Here is an 18198-nt window from a genome sequence, read left to right on the forward strand (position 1 = left end):
ATACATCAATTTGATATTTCGAGTGATCAAAAACTATTTTATTTGAGCTGATGTGCGGGAGCTCACATTGTCGTGGTGGAAGATGATCTTCCTTCAACAGTTAGTTTTCCTCAATTCTCCGAAGACTTCTGACAAACCAATAGTCGTGTACTACTCAGAATTGTCCGTTCTACGTTGTTCAAGTAGTATAGTTGTAACATGACCGATTTTTCTGAAAAAACATACGACCATTTGCTTGGATTTGTTCAGTTTGGAAAACCCAAACAATGAATTGCTATTTTGTTTAAAGTTTATAGGCGTAGATTCATTATTCGTCACATGTCACGTTATCGTTGACGTGATTTAAGCTACATTGGCCATATTTTTCCAATAATTTCTTGCACCAATTAATATGTGCCTTCTTTTAAGCGATTGTCCAATTATGAGGAACCCAACGGTAACAAATTTTACAGGTAGCTAAATGTATATGTAAAATTAAATGTATGTTGGTCCCATTAATTGGCAAGGACGCCTCTAGCTCCCCGTATATAACATACTGATCCATCTGAATCATTTTTAGCACTGCATCTATATTTTTTTGGTATAACTTCTATTCTTAGACAACCGTTACAAAATTCGTTGTGGAGTAAACGACGACCACGCTCAAACTCAATGAACCAGCGTTTAAAAGGGGCTTGACGTAGCGTTTCACCACTATTTGTCAATTTTTTTTGTAGTTCGATATACATTTTTTATACGTATATCAAGTTATTCATTTATTATTATGTTAAATTTTTTTGTGTTTTTTGACGAAATAAATATATAGAAAGGTTTGAATAGTAATTAAGAAATAACAACAAATATTTTGGTTAATTTATTGAAATTTAGTTGACCGTACCACGCTGTTTCGAGTATTACCAAGTACTCATCTTCAGGGATCTTACGAAGTATTCGAATTTTTATATACCATAATTAGTCAAATTAGTGCGTATATAATTTGTGAGAGTGCAATTATTATTATTGTTTGTATAATAAAATGCAATTAACCAAAGGGTTTTGCTTCAATAAAGGAAATTGGCATAAATAAATAACTTAATTAGGAAAACTTTTTTCCATAGAAAATGCAGCAAATAAAACAAAATAACATTTTTAAGCTGATTAAAATTATTTTAATAAAATAAAACTTTTCTCATTTGAAAAATAAGCAATTTTCTGTTAAAAGTTTCTCAACTAAAACTTATTGAAAGTATATATTTTTTATACATAGATATTATATTTTGTAATATAACAGTTTTGACTTATTGTTTGAATATCAGATTACATACATATATAAAGTTTCAATTTTGTGCTCAACGGTTTTGGAAAATTTATTGTTTGTTTATACATTTTCAAATGTATCTGAGTTGAATTGCTTATGTTGAAATGTCGAGAGCTCATTATTGTTTGACATTAAAAGCCGACAAAAATGGAAGGTTAGCAGATGTATTGCAGGCATATCTATGATGAATGCATACCGATATTTTCATATGTACGAGTATACAAATTACGTGTGGTTGTACAGATGCATGTCTGCACTTGCAAAGTCAATGTCACAATCATGTGGTTAAATACTATTTGGAAAAGTTTGCGGTAGAAGTTATGACAGTCCATGTTAGGTTTCTGGCATAATTTTGGAATTATTTGCTGTGCAAATCAGTAATTTGCAGTCATTGCACGAACATGCATTCACTGCGTGTGAGCAGGAAAAGTCATTACTGAGCTTAAGTTGCTTTTTAAGGCTTCTAATGTGTTGAGGTGTGAGCTAACCACACATAATACAGAGGAAATAAATATGTCTCTGAACGAATAACAGCTAGTTTACAATTACTTTCATATGATTTCTATTTTCATTCATAGTCATTTTTGTTGCTAAAGCAATTGTAATATAAATTTTATGTTATATACCATACATGCAAAAGCCAAAGCCACAAAACAATGTCGAAATTATTGGGCAGTTGACACTGAAAATGACTCCAAAAGTTTTAACCTTAATGTTTAGTGCTTTTTTTCAAGGAAAAAATTTCAAAATGTGAAGTCCTGACATTTAAAAATGTTTCCTACAATTTTCCTAATTTAAATGCATAACATAACACTATTAGGAATATAAGGGATTGTTTTATTTAGATCAGGGCTGTCCAGACCAGATGCGATCGCAGGCCAATACAAATTACTGTATAGATCGAACGCCCGTAAAAACAAATACATACGTTCATAGTTCTTATTATAATTATATTATAACGGTTATACGGTTATAACGTTAAATTTAGTTTTATTAATTTATTAATTTAAATTCTTTTATTTGGTATACCACAAAAATAAAATATTGTGATTTTACCAGTACATCAAAAGAAACTTTACGTGATTGTAGTAAAGCAGTCGCGGACCGCATAAACATTAACCTCGGCCCGCATGTGGCCCACGAGCATTATTTTGGACAGCCCTAATTTAGATAATGGAATTATCTGAAAATATTTTAAATTATTTACATTATTTTATATTTTTTTTTGTTAGTTAGAAGAAAAACTACGAAACAAAGCTTTTTTACTGCTTTAATGCTATAAGATTTATCACTCTCAGATATGGATTGAACCTCCTAGAACCACTGTGAAGACCATTAACATGATGCTCTAGCGTCAGAAGATTCTTCATCAGAACTAACTTCTGATTAGTTAAATTGTTTACTCTGCTCTTTCCTCACGCTCGGCATAGCGAAGTTGAATTGTTATTCCCGCTATTCCTTCGCAATATCGTGTCATTTATCTATATTGTTTCAAAAGTATGGAATAGCATTCTTCACAGTGAGAACTTTCCTAGAAATGCATATAAGGAATTATTTTTTCTCCATATCGAGCGCATTCCAATAAATTATGTGTAGCGTGTTTCAGTAAGGTGTTTTCTATACAACAAAACTAGTTTAAATACATAACAAGCCATGTTTAGGAAACAAGACCAGTTCTCTTGTGTTGATTACACTTGAATATAATAGATTAATAATATTTGGACATTCTTTTCCTACTAGTAGTAAAGTTCCATATTTTTGCAGTCAATTTAAGAGAATATGGTATTTCAAAAATTAATTGAAAGTGTACAAACAAAAGAATATTTCTGTCAGAGATTTTGTAAGGTTGTGTAAGGAAACACAAACACATAGTATTATTCTAGTTCTAGATTTTTATTCTAGTTTTTTTTAATAATATATAATAATATACATAATTTTAATAAAAACATCTTTTTATCTTTAGGTTCTGGTATGTTGGGTGGTTGGTGGTTTGGTGCTTCACCTTCTTCACCTGATAGTAATTTTCTACGTGTTGCGAATGCATTTCCAAATCGGCGACTCTCCGATAACACTTTGATGACACCAAAAATACGCATTGCTCCTTCGTGTGCGTCATCGCCAGGCGGCACACCTGGCAGTGGTTTGCCAACTCGGCGCCACTCAAGTATTGGACCTCAAGAGAGACGTGGTTCGACAATTAATTTATCTCCGCCAACTGTAAGTAGCGACTGCATTAGTTTTAGTAATTTTGAACATTGTTTAGTTTTTATTTTGTTAATGTTTAGCGGCTATTGCCTTTCATAATAATTAAATTTTTCGTTCAATATATAAGAATTTTTAATTAAAATTAATATTCATTTATTAAAACCAAAAAATAAAAATATTGTTAAAAAATATAGTACATATTTTTAGTTCGTTTTTATGTTTGTTAACTCTTTTGTATTATATTATATATAGTTCTATGTTAAAGAAATTTATAATTTATATTTTTCAAATGCTTTACTTAGCTGCTAAATGATATTTCTGTAGGGACTTACTAACTATATATAAATATATATACATATATTGTACTTTATTTTTTTTTTTTTGTTTGTCAATTATTTTATTTATGATAAATCGAATTTTAATGATTTAATTAATTTATAACAAATTTGTAAACATTTTAAATAATGTCCTTAGACTTATGGTTTCGGTGCCCGCGGTAGCTCAGGATCAAGTCTTTCAGTACCCTCGTCTTCTGCTTATGTTGTAAGTTTAAAAAACTCAAAAGAGTGCCCCTCTCTATGAAATATAATTGAGGGGCCTCATAACGTCTGAGTGTTCGAAAGTGCGAGTTGCAGTCTTAACGTGTTGCAACGTGTAAAACTACAAAAAAATTATCATAAATGCATATATACTATTTCGAGGTCGCACGCTCGTTTGCAATGTTGCTAGTTGTCACCTAAAAATTTCTTTCAACGAGGAATTAAATGGTTGCTACGTTTTTCAATGAAATATTTTCGTTATTTATTTGTTATATTTATTTAAAATAAATTTTTGCATTTTGATGTACTATTTTATGTTTTGTCCTTATTTGTCAAAATGTCCATATTTTCTTGCATTGAATTGGTATTATCATTTCTTTTTGTTGTGCAAAATTATCGATAAATATTTTTAACTTAAAAAAAATTAACAATTTTTTGCTAAAATATTTATGTGAGTAAGTGTGACTGTGGAAATAAATTTATTTATTAAAAGAAAAAATGTATGAAAAATATTTTTTTTCAACACAAAATAATTGAAAATTCAACAATGTGTGAAATTACAAGTTGTTTTGTTAAGGACATTAAGGTATAAAAATATTATAACATATGAATATTACAAAGAGAACGAATAAAGCAGATTATATGCCTAAAGAATCAAAAAATGAGTAAGTTTTGATAGAACGTGATGAGGAGAGTAGATAACACTAGCCAAGCAGTAGTTAGTAAATACGATTAAAATATATATTTATATTGTAAATATGTTACTTATATTAAAACTAGATTGTTATATGCAGTTTAACTATCTAATAATGCAATACATCATTATGACATCATTAGATCTGTTCACTATAGAGAGTTTTTCATTCAGCGAAAAATTTTAAAAGGAAACCCAAACATAAATGCGAACTTAATAAGTTTTAATTAAGCTCAAATTGGAATGTTAGTACTTTTGTGTATTGCTTTTAACAAACAATTTAAATTATGAATAATTATAGTAATTTTTTATTAATATATTTAATTAATAGTATGTTCGTTTTAATATTATATATGAATAACTTTTGTCAGTATTAAATTTTAAACGATCCAATATATTATAATAGATTATAGTTTCGTAATATTTTCCCAGAAGCACATGATAGTCCACTAACATTTCCCAGTGCCCCACCCAAACTTATTATTAGTTTAAATCTAGTATAAAAACGCGTTGAAACTCAAATTTTTAAAATGTTCCAGAAAAAAAAAACTTTTAAGTCTTTTCTTAAATTACGTGAAATTTTAATTTTATATAGTAATAGGTAATAAATTATATACTAAAATTTGATTTATAAGTTTTTGAACACCATATTCTGTTCCAGCTTTTATTACTTAATGTAAAGCAGATGTGCAACTAAAGTAACTCTACTATTTTCGAGAAACTTGAAAATTTCGAATAATTGAAGTTTTATCCAAATGTGCGAATTCGAATATACTGAAGGAGTGCGAATATTATTATAATTAAACAATTAGAAGCACTACTACGACTATAATCAGAATATTTATTTAAGTGATATTACTATTTAGATATTTTATATTAATATTTACAACTCGAATATGTTCGATCAGCTCAATCATTTTTAAATATTTATAGTGTTCGAATTCGGATATATACGAACTGCTCGAATATTATAATGTTCGAACAATTTAGAACTTTACTACAAATGTAGTCACGGTATTCATTTACGTCTCAACTATGTTCAAGTAATTTATATATTTTCGAATATTTGCACTGTTTTAATTTAAATATACTCGAACTGTTCGAATGTATTCGTGATACCAATTTAAGAATTATTCTTTTCCAAATAAATAGTTATAATATTTACTCAATATGAAAATCAATAACCTTTTTGCAGTTTTTGAATGAATAGTTTTTATTTAAATTAAATATTACAAAGTGCTATTTTAAAACCCTGATACTGTTAAGTGCTCTTTTGTAGCACTTAATTTTTAAAATCACAAGTTTGCCATCAACATCAACATCAACTAACTTCTGCGGAATGCAATACAATACAGTATGCAATATTTGGAAATAGGCCTTAACTTATAATATGTATATTTATATGAAATAGTAATTACTGACTACTTTACTTAAAATTCATTTCAACGAATTTTTATTTTAAAATAAAATTAATATTTAAAATGTTGGTCATAAGAGCTTAAATAAATTTATTCATTTCCCAAAAAATATATCAAAACAGCTGGGTGTGCATTTGAGCGTGTATGTATATGCGAGAGGTTTGTTTTTTGATAACTTTATGTATGTAAGTGTGTATATTTTAAGAGTCCTTGGGGATATTTACGTTGTGTATCTGTATTTTTAATAAAATTATGAATAAATTTCAACATTTTATGCATTAATTGTCGTATATATATAAATATTTTATAATTTTTAAAACTTCGCTACTCAAAATAAAATTTCAACGAATGCATCAACTTTACCAATAACGTGAAAATATCGTAACTATTTAAACTGGTGTAAATTTTATTTAAAAAATTTATTTCATATTTTATTGATGTTTCAAAAAAAAAAATTAAAAAAAAAACAATTTCTACTATTTTTCTGAATATTTTACGTGTAAAGATATGTCAAACGGATGAAATAAAACTGTGACCGAATATATTTTATTGCAAATTTTTATTTTATTTTTTATATTTTTTTTATTTTTTATATATATATATTTTTTTTTGTTCGCTAAATTTTATGTTAATGTTTATGTATAATAATTATTATTGATTTGTGTTACGAAAAACTTATAAATAAACTGTATAAATCTATCCAAATGTCTGTAAACTTCATGTTTGTATATCGTTTATGTTTTCGGTTTTTTATCTGGAAATTTCGCAGCTTGCACGGAGCATGATCGTGAGTACACGTTTTCGCTTTGACTTAACAATTTACTGACAAACCTAATAAATTTTTTTGTTAAACCAAGAAAAAGCCAAAAATATATTTCAAAAAATTAATAGAGAAACCGCATTCAACATAAACAACAGACAAAAAAATATGTGACAAAGCGAATACTTAAGTGCTGATTTCCTTGTTTGTTTCAAAACTGTTTATTGTATCCTTTTTGATGTTTTTGTTTTCTTTGCTGAGCCTTATGCATTAAATATAATTATTTTATACATATTCGATTTGTTTATATACATTTATAAATATATTATATATATACATATGAACAATATATTCGTTGATGACACAAAAACTACTATCAATTAAAAGATTCTAATATTATTTTAATTTTTATTTTGGTTTGTTTTGTTGCATTGAAATTTTAAAAATGTTCAAAGATATGAAATGCAAAATATTTCTTGTTGTTTTGTTAAATGTTTTGGTTCTATCGCCAACAGCTTGAAATCAGCTTGCATAACTCTTCATCACAGTATTTACATAACATATGATACTCAAAATTAAATATATTTATATATGGTATATATATGTAAATATATTTTGAATAACTCGAAATATACAAAACTCATTTTTATAATTTTCTAAAATAAAAGAACATGATAAAGTTGATTAAAGTAAAATCAAATATAATTAAACATGCAAAACAAAAATGATTTAAATGAATAAAACTGACATAATAAAGAAATAAAATAACATATATACAAAATCACTAAAAGAAAATGAGAAAAAAAGTGTTATGAGATTCCATTATTTTTAATCAAAGCTTTACAGTCCAGTTCACGTCAAAGCGTTTCTGACTAAATACCTGATTACATACTTCTCAGAGATCACTTCAGTAAAATTTATAATATTCCTTATATAAACGTTTTTTTTTCAACATTAAACTTCTTAAGCTAAATTTTCTTCGTCATACAAAATCCTTATATTACAAGATTATATACCAACCAAGAAGTCATTTAGTCATATCAATAATAGGACATTGCATTAAAAATAAGTTTTACTGAACAATTGTACGTAAAAAAATTTAAAAATGAATACAATCATTTAATTGTATACAGTTTGTCTCAGATCCCACAAGACTAGTTTGATTCGGAAAGAGATTATTTCGGAAATTATTCCTGGACTGGAAACCTTCAATAAATTTTCTGAAATAATTTCGAAAATTATCTAAGTCATTATCAGGATGGTGTCGAAATGATTTTTATTTATCGCTAAATCCAGTTTGAAGTTAGCCAAAAATCGTACTAAGACAAATCAGTTATTTAACTGATTGTTTAATAATACGCTTAATGTTTGATAAGATAAATTCATTTTTTAAACGAGTATAACGTCATAGTGCATTATCGTGCAACAAAATCTAACTGCCTGATTAGATATTGAAATGGTTTTATTTTATCCTCATTAGCCGAAAGTTGTACTAAACCAAAGCAGATACACCCGGGGTATGATTAAATCGAAGTAAACGGTTAGCATTATATTGGATTTACTCCTCTAAAAGTTTTTTTGATGCAAGTGTAATAAATATGACATTTTATCACAACTTAGAATAGCTGACATACTGGACGGGATCATTCAGGACACTTTTCATTAAATACGCACAGACCTTCCTTTTGCCTAAATCTTCGGTATCGCAGTTTTCTCTTTATTAAAATACACAGCAGTTGCACCAAATTATGGTTTCGACTTTTTTAATGTTTCGAAATTAGTTGTAATTCTCAGTAATCGTCTTTAAGATCTATACGGCTGTCAAAAAATTAGCCAAACCAAAAATCTGTGCGTAAAACTTGTATTTACACCTGTACACACCTGTACCTGTACATAGTATCGGTATCATTTCTGAACTATGTCTAATATTTGCTTTGTGTTCCATATAAAAACGTAAAATGTGAAATCACAATAAAATGTCAAGCGAATCAGTTCAATTTTTGACTATACTAGGATGAAATGTGTACCATTCATTTATGTTCATTCCCTGACAATATGCCTCGTTTCAAGACTCCACACCTTATTCGATTCAATAAACGTCAGATAGAAGTAATATACTCCTATCGTGACTATTTTATGATACCATGCTATTTTGTTAACGATAAATCAGAGCATCTAAAATAATGTTACTTTGTTCGTGATACGTTTCCCAGATATAAGAGAATGATATATATCTTAAAAAGGTATTTGAGAAAATTGAAGTAAAATTTTGCTATTATAATATAATAAATATATTGTTAGTATTACATTTCTTTTTATGAAATGAAATAGTACACATAAATATTATTGGCAATGAATAACAGAAGAAGAATTTAATTTACTCCGAATAGTTATTATTAAAATATATTTATTTTGAAATAATCTATTAATCACGAAACTAATTACCATATATACTCTTGCTTTGTAAAATTAATATTAGTTTCAATGCATTCAAATATTTATAAATATATGTATTTGCTATTTTGATAACCAAGTACATTTCATATAAAATTTATCCAAAATTGCTTAATTCCTACACTGCTTTACTTATTCATATTTATATGAATTGTGACTGTATAAACTGTATATAAAGTGTCAAAATATGAAAATAATATATGTACAATACTAAATCTCATATAAATTCTAATTCTTCAATTTAGATTTTATTTCTCATACTCGTTTATGTCAGAATTCGACAATGTTTTTTCATTTTAAAACTAATTTTGTACACCTAAAAAAATATTTGTGTGATTCAGAGTGATATTGTATAATACAACTGTTTTTATAATTCAATTAAAATTAACTTTATTATGTTCTTTTAATTTATGCTTCGCACAAGAACACTCTTGTCATTTTTAAGAAATCCGCTTTTAAGAAACTACATAATCTTTCAAAGAAATCTACTTTATATTCCTCACAAAAACAGGGTGGCTCCATGCCGAACACATCAAGCAGCGTACCATTTTTGCTGTCGTCTAGCATGCAGTCAATACGTTCACGTCGAACATCAACTGTATTATCTGGCGGTCCACTTGGTTCTGGTTCCGGTCTTTTGCAGCAACTTGGATCGGGAATGGTAAGACAAATAACCTCAGTATCGGGCACTGCTAGTCCTGTGCATCAACTGACAGTCAATGGAACCCGTAACTACGTCCGAAAGTGTCCGTCACTCAATATAACGTTTAGTCAGTAGAAGCAAAACATTCATTTAATAACACGTTAATGCGCCCGAAATTATACAATAAATTTGTTGTATGGGAGCAACTGACTAAAATGAATAATAAAAGATTGCAAATTTCAATTAATAATCAAAAATAATTGATCAAAATGCAAAACTTTGCACAACAATTAAATATTCACTATTTAAAAATTTAAATAGTTGTATGAAAATAACTATGAATAAAAGAAAAGGTTATTAGCATTTGTTGAATTTATATATATTTTTAATTAAAATGATACTGAAATTTTCGTAACAAAATTAGCAATATTGAGGGGCAGAGGGTAGAATTTTATTTAAATTTGTTGTTTTTTAATTAGTGAAAATATATGCAATCAAATTTTTAAAATTATTTATAATATACTTTTTAAACGTTTACATTTGTATATTAATATAAAATATTTTATTTCAAATTTTAAATGTCATTATTTATCTTATGATATTCGTACGTAAATTATACTATTTATTATAAATAATTAATTACTTGTATAATAAACAAAACATGTATGATAAACATTAATCCAAGACCATTTGGTTGAATCAAGTAGCTTTAGTAATGTGTTCGAAATTAATACAAAGTTCTGGAAATATGTGACATATCGAGAATAAAAAAATACTTTTAATTCCTTAAATTTTTTCTAAAAAAAATAAAAAATAATATTATTTAAATTATTAAGTGTTAGAGTCTGCAAAATAATATTTCTTTTTAATTTAGTATTATTCTTTTCGTATATAGTTTTCAGCTTTTTGCAGAAAATTTAATATTAAACGTTCTTGCAAAGCTTTATAAATTTTTATGTTTATGCATCTTGAATAATAACTAATTAATTAATATAATTAATTTTGAATTTTAATTTTTTTCAAAATTTTTTGCATGTTATAGCAACTATCAAGTCATGAAAATATTTTAAGTTCAGAATAAATTTTAATACAGTAAGTTAACTCTATTTATATTATTAAATTTACATGTAAGTAAATAGGATAATAATAGAAGTATTCATCCTTCACACTAATTACAATTCCTAATAGGACTTATAGAGTATTATCTTGTGTCTATTATATATATATATATATATCGCTGATAAGAAAGTGTTTTTAAATTATCACATTTAAGAAAATATTGCATTCTTTATACAAGCCTTAAACATTTTTCAAAGTGAAAATATCTAAACACAAAATCTTTACAAATAGATGAGTGAAAAAAATTTTTGAGAGCTCAATCGAAGGCTTAGAGTTCTGCTAATGTTTTCATACCAAGAACACAATGAATATTTTTTTAAACAATTTTTTAAAAATTCTATTTTTTGAGAGAATTTCTTAATTATATAGTCCTGGCTGAGTTTGTCAAATAAGGCTTGATTTCTTTATTACTTAATTTAGATATTTTCAATTAGTTTTATGCAAGAACCTTATATCCTTAGCTATTTGTTAGAATTAATATATGGTCTTCAAATAAATTAATCAAATAGGCAATGAGAAATATATTACCAAAATCATACTCTTAACTTGATTGCTGTACTTTAAAAGGTAACGTTTCTCACTCTAAATCGCGAAACAATAATGATATCATTTTATTAAAAATAATATTTATTATAAACTTATAAACATTTTGCTTTAAATAAATACACATGTAAAGCGATGAAATCAAAATTTTCTTTAGGTTAATAATTCTTTGCATTAGAGGCGGGTCGCGAGATTTTATTTATTTAAACTATTTGGAGAGTTTCATAGAAACAAAATAGTTGGAAATTGCTGTTATAACGGGTATAAAGATTTAAAAAAATAAAGAAAAATAATTTCATTTTTAAAATTAAATTTATTTCAGTCATTAAAATGATTTTAATTTAAATTTTTCATAACGTTTTTGAATATTTTAATCTATACCTCGTCAAACGGCGCAGACAATTTTTATATTCAACCCTTGAATTAGGTATTAACTTTTGCGCAATACCTTATGATTTCGACACTTTCACAACAAATATACTATCGGCGGTTATTTTGATGATCTAAACCAGGGCTGGCCAGACCAGATGCGATTGCGGGCCAATACAAATCTCTGTACAGATTGGAGGGCCGCAGAAACAAGTACATACGTTCATAGTTGTTTTCGACAAAAATAAAAACACGGTTATAATGTTATATTTGTTATATTTAGTTATATTAATTTATAAATTTAAATTCATTTATTTGATATAACATAAAAATAAAATAATGTAGTTTTACCAGTACACCAAACATTACCCGTGGGCCGTAGTTTGGACAGCCACGATCTAAGAGATCAATATCCAGAACAATATATACAGCTTTCTTTTTACGAATAAATCTACTAAATTACTATAGAAGTAGAAGTAAGACTCATGGCATCATGTAAGAACAGTCTGAATTACTGAATATTTGTAAGTACTTAGAATACATACCTATGTAAATAATCAATAACTGCATTTCGGCAGTAATTGGCGAAACGTAGCATTTTTGAGAGTGTATCCATAGCGATAGATCTCCTTTAGATTATCATTACTCCAAATGGGAGATTTTCTTCTATAAATAAACCTACTAATGAGGAAATAAGACTCATATACACATATAAGTATACCTATATAATAATTAAAACTGACACGTTATTTAACAAATAATACTTAATATTCATAAAACGATAATGTTACTCGGCAGATTAAAAAAACCCCATATTCGAGTCTTATTGAGTAGCTATTAAAAGAGATTCTCTATTTTACTGTATGTTATTTTCAGTCATATATGTACATATAATTATGATTAATAAATACCTAGTTTGAATCTTTACCAAATAATACTAAATATTCATAAGACGATGGTGTTACTCAGCAAATTAAAAAAATACTAAGTTTGAGTCCTATTGAGTACCTACTAAAAGAGATTCTCTATTTTATTGTATGCTATTTTCAGTCATATATGTACATATAATTGTGTGTAAAGAAACATATTTATATAGTACTAATAATATACTATATATAAAAACTATAATAAATATACAATAAAATAGTACTAGAAATGTATGTGTGAAATTTTAACATTTTATTTTTTTGATTTATATAAGTAGATAGAATAGTTTCAATTAAGAGTTACAATTCAATAACTGTATATGTAATATGTATAAAATTAAAATTTATTTGAACTGAGTTAAAATAATAAGAATCTATTACTAGTAATCTATTTGATTCTGATTACTATATATAGCAATTTTATTAAGTTAATTTTCATATATTTATTTGACTTTTATTATGAATATTTTTGTTTTTAGATATGCAATAAAATCAATAAATGCTTTTATTAACATCAACATATATGCAAGAATAATTAAAAAAAAATCACATCTAAATATTTTGCATGAACACAAATCTGATTCAAATTGTCTTGTTACTAACTTTTTACTTTCTGCCCATCTGACATTGCACAATTGATATAATATAAAATCAAACTAAAATCAAAAATTTAACAATTAAAATTTATTATAAGAATTCAACTTAAATTTGCTTTTTATATAGAATACAACAAACATAAATACGTGTACATATGTATAAATACAAACAACAAAAGCTCACTAAACTTTTATGAAAATATTTTGTTTCGAAGATAAACTTATACGGATATTTAGCAATGAACTCTGTAAAATGCTGTCATTTCGATTTGTTTTGAGTATTGGTTAATGTATGAGAAATTGATTGACTGACACTTAAGGCCAAGATTAATAATATATATGGCTAAGAGCTTCAAATTGTTATGTTATTATGAAGTCCTTTAGCCAAAAACTCGTGCATTTCATACGTTATGCTTGCCTTTCTGTTATCGTAAATAGAGAAATTATTATTATAGTTGAATACCTAATTTATTTATACAAAACTTTACATAGTATTAGAGAGTAGTTGAAATGATGCACATATATTTGTGCTGCTATTTATTCTAAGCAAATTACGACTTAAACTATATATATACATTAATACATATCTATCCTTAAATGATATAAATTATTTGCATACTTTGAAATGTGGCTTCTAAACTATTTTCATTTCTATAATTTTTACTTTGTGAATGTCGATTATTGTCAAAAATTATTATTATATACATATATATATTTCTATATATATATATATTTATATATATATGCATATACACGTAGTAAATTTTTAATATCTTGTTGTTTTATATACAAAAAAACAAACACAAATTAATATAAAATAACTATTTTTATTTTAATAAATTTCTTTAATGAACTTCCTAAATGACATGAGAGTTATATTTTCAGTGTATGCACTTTTTATATAATTAATATATATATTTTTTCTATTACTTCTAAAATTTTAAATATATAATTATTTTTAAAGTGCCTTAAACTAAAGCAAATTTATATTTATATAAAAAAAATATATTATAAAAATAAAATAAAACGCAAGTAAAGGCTGCATACATTGAAAAGAAAATATTCTCAAAAAGCTGAAAATTTGTTATTATTTTTAATATATTTTTACCTTGAGAGCCGCAGCCTCCTGCGATATCCACTTAATTATTTATTTTTTTTCTTAAAATTTAAACAAAAATATATAATTACTTATAATAACATATAATTAAATTTTTTAATGTTTTAGTGTCAAACATAAATTGATATCAATTATTACACAAAATCAAATTCTTTAGTGTTTTAATGTGAAGTATAAAATGAATTTATATTAATATTTATAAACATATAAGATGGTAATTAAATAATACGATACCCACGAGCCTGCCTATATCTTAGTAGTAGTTGTGTGAGTAGTTAATTGTTTAGATACAATATTTAATATATTGACATACATAAATAAATGTATGTGTTTTTAAATACACGGTAAATATACAGACACACATGCATCTACAAATCTAACTTTATACTACTAACGAAACAATATTTTAACAATAACCAGAACAATAAAAAAAAAGTATAATATTTTTTATGTGTCAAAACCCATACCATTTCTAGATGTTTTCCTGATATGTTAGCACAAATGCAGCCACTTTTGTTTTCGATCAACGATGTGGAAATGAAATTTATCCCCACGGCTTAACACGTATTTTCTATTTAACTCCACCCAGTAACCTGACCCGTAAAATATCCTAGAAGGCATATTTTAGTACAAATTGCATGTTTTTTATTTACGAGTATTTTTCAACAATAAAAATTATCGTATTTATTTTTAATTTATCATCATTTTACGTATGTTATAAAATAATCAATATAAAATTTTGTTTTTTTTTTGTTGCTCTATAGAAAAGTTCACTTCAAAAAGTGTTCAACTAGAACACCCACTTAAATTTATAAACCTTATCTTGAATGAGAACCATAAAAAAACTTTGTTTTTTATGAACATCATTTGGCACAATAAACCTTTCTTTATTGATTCTTATTATCAATAGTTCCTTGAAATAAAGAAACGTTATAGAGAGCTATTCTATAACGTATGTAGAACGTATGTTCCAACTAATAAAGATTATGTTACTTCAAGAAGTAGATTAAAAGATATTACGATATTTGTTAGGGATGCAATTTTAGATTCTAAAAGAAAAATAACTTACGCCAGTTCATATCTACAGATAATCATTAAATGTGACTCAACTGTCAATCCTAAATTATGCTACGAAATTCATTCTCCAATCTATTTATTTTCAATGGATGTTCTATCTTGAGCGATATTCTCAATGGATGTTCTACTGTCCCTCTGGAATAAATGTTTGATACCCCATACCACAAATTTCCAAAAATCACATTTATGTCTTTTCAACCTGGATTTCAACAATTTATATTTAATAAATATAAATTTATTTCTCCAATCAAAGAACCCTCTTATTTAGTTTCCAGTTGTGATAAATTCATGGATTGTGGAACTAGCATTGGTATTAGTTTTAATGCTAGTGCTAACTAAACTCAGCAGACTGATTCAACTAACTGTTATAAAAAATTTATTATAAATTATGATTGCTTATAAATTTACGACTGCTTCTGATCATATTTCTTATAATTATTAATGGCGTTTCTGATTCATAAATCTGGATTCGATCTAGATTTATTCTCGATCTGTTGAATTTTGTTGCCCAATCGAACGTTTTTAGACTAATCTAATATTTATGTAGTTGTATTAGTAAGCATTTATATCTTTCTGTTTATAAATTCATATGTTGAATCAAAACAAAATTTATCTGTCAAAGTAGACCGATTTTTTAGTCTCTGGCACTTGTAATGGCAATAATATGTTTTTAATAGCATTAAGAATTGATCCATGGCCAAAATTGCATACATAGAAATGATAGACCTGGGGCATATTTTAAATGTACGTACGTAGGCACTTTACGTACGTAGGCACTTTAATTTAGAGAATTACTTGCATCAATACAATTTTCTATGTACTTTGATAAAGTAAGTCATAACCCAAATGACTGCTATACTCTATAAGATATCGTGCTTTTTAAGAACTATAGACTTTATATAAAATTCTAAAACTCTTGCTATGTATAGGTTTTATATAATTTTTCTAATAATTTTTAATAATTACTAATATATTTTTTGCATAATTCTTTTTTCTTTATAAAGTAGATTTTCATTTCTTGTCAGTCTCTTCACATCATAAGTAGGATATACACTATTATGTAGCTTTGCTTAAGCCAAAAGTCAACAACTTTTTATTCAATATACAATAATTTTTTCTATATTTCCCTGTTTCGATGTTAAACTCCTACAAGTTTCCCCTACACTTTTACTCAATAATATTAACGTGCATTTATAACATTTTATTGTTTATTTTTAAGACTCTGAATGTTTTTATTTATATACATTGTACTTGTAGCTGTTAATAGAATAAACAATTTTTTTATTTTATTTGAAACAAAAATAAATAATATATATATTATTTTCTTTTTTTTTTCATGGAATGGTTTGTACCAGTACCAATTATTCTCCGGTCGAAACTAAGTATACATTTGCAAAGAAAAGAAGTATAACTTGAAAAATTAAAACACCAAATATATATAAACTATTTTTATTTAAACAAATATTATCAATTAACTATATTAGCAACAATTTATTCACTTCAACTATATATTTATATATATATATATTTAAATATTTACATAGTAATTACAAATGATATTGATGTATGTGTGTAGTAAAGAAATGCAATATTTAAACTTTTACCAATTATTTAAATATGGATTTAGGAAATTTTGAATGTTAGAAATATGATGTTAAAAAATTTTCTTACATAGTACTTATATAATGATATTATAGTATATATACAAATACTACATATAAACTAAAGTTTATGCATATGCAATCATTTTTGAAAAGCAAAAATTAATAATAAAAAAAATCAAATAAAAACTATATATATTCGTATGTCAAACGTAGTAAGAAATTATTATTTTTAATTATTTTTAAAGAATCATTTTAAAATTTGCATTATTAATGTTAGTTGAGCAATTTTTCAACAATTTCTAGGTGTTTTAGATATTTTAGTCTTTAATAGATATAGTGGGTAACCAACAGTATACATGTGCATAAGACTTAGTGGATAGCACATACCGTTTGACTTAATGAGTGATTTGCAGCTTTTTAATTTTTTGAAATTATTTTAAAAATAAATTTTAATAAAAGTATTATGAAATTAATAAATCTTAAAATTTTGATAGTTTAAACAAAACTTTGGTCAAAAAAATTAAAATATTTATTAATAGAATTAAGTTTCATATATAATCAAAACATTATAATATAATTTTCAATTATCTAAATAGATTAAATAATATAGTTTCACACTGCTATTCATATAACATAAACACAATATTTTTAATTTTAAAACTTTAAATGAATTATTGTATTTATTATGTATTTTTCTACCTACTATATAAAAATAATATTTATGATTTTGTTTCCTATGTTATAATTATAATTTTTTCAAGCCCATAAATATAAAGTTAATTTCTTATTATAGGACTTGACGCGTCTTATGACTAAAAGAAAGTATTGCCAAGTACT

The sequence above is a fragment of the Teleopsis dalmanni genome, chromosome 1 (assembly GCF_002237135.1).
Source record: "Teleopsis dalmanni isolate 2A chromosome 1, ASM223713v2, whole genome shotgun sequence".
Taxonomy (NCBI): Eukaryota; Metazoa; Arthropoda; class Insecta; order Diptera; family Diopsidae; genus Teleopsis; species Teleopsis dalmanni.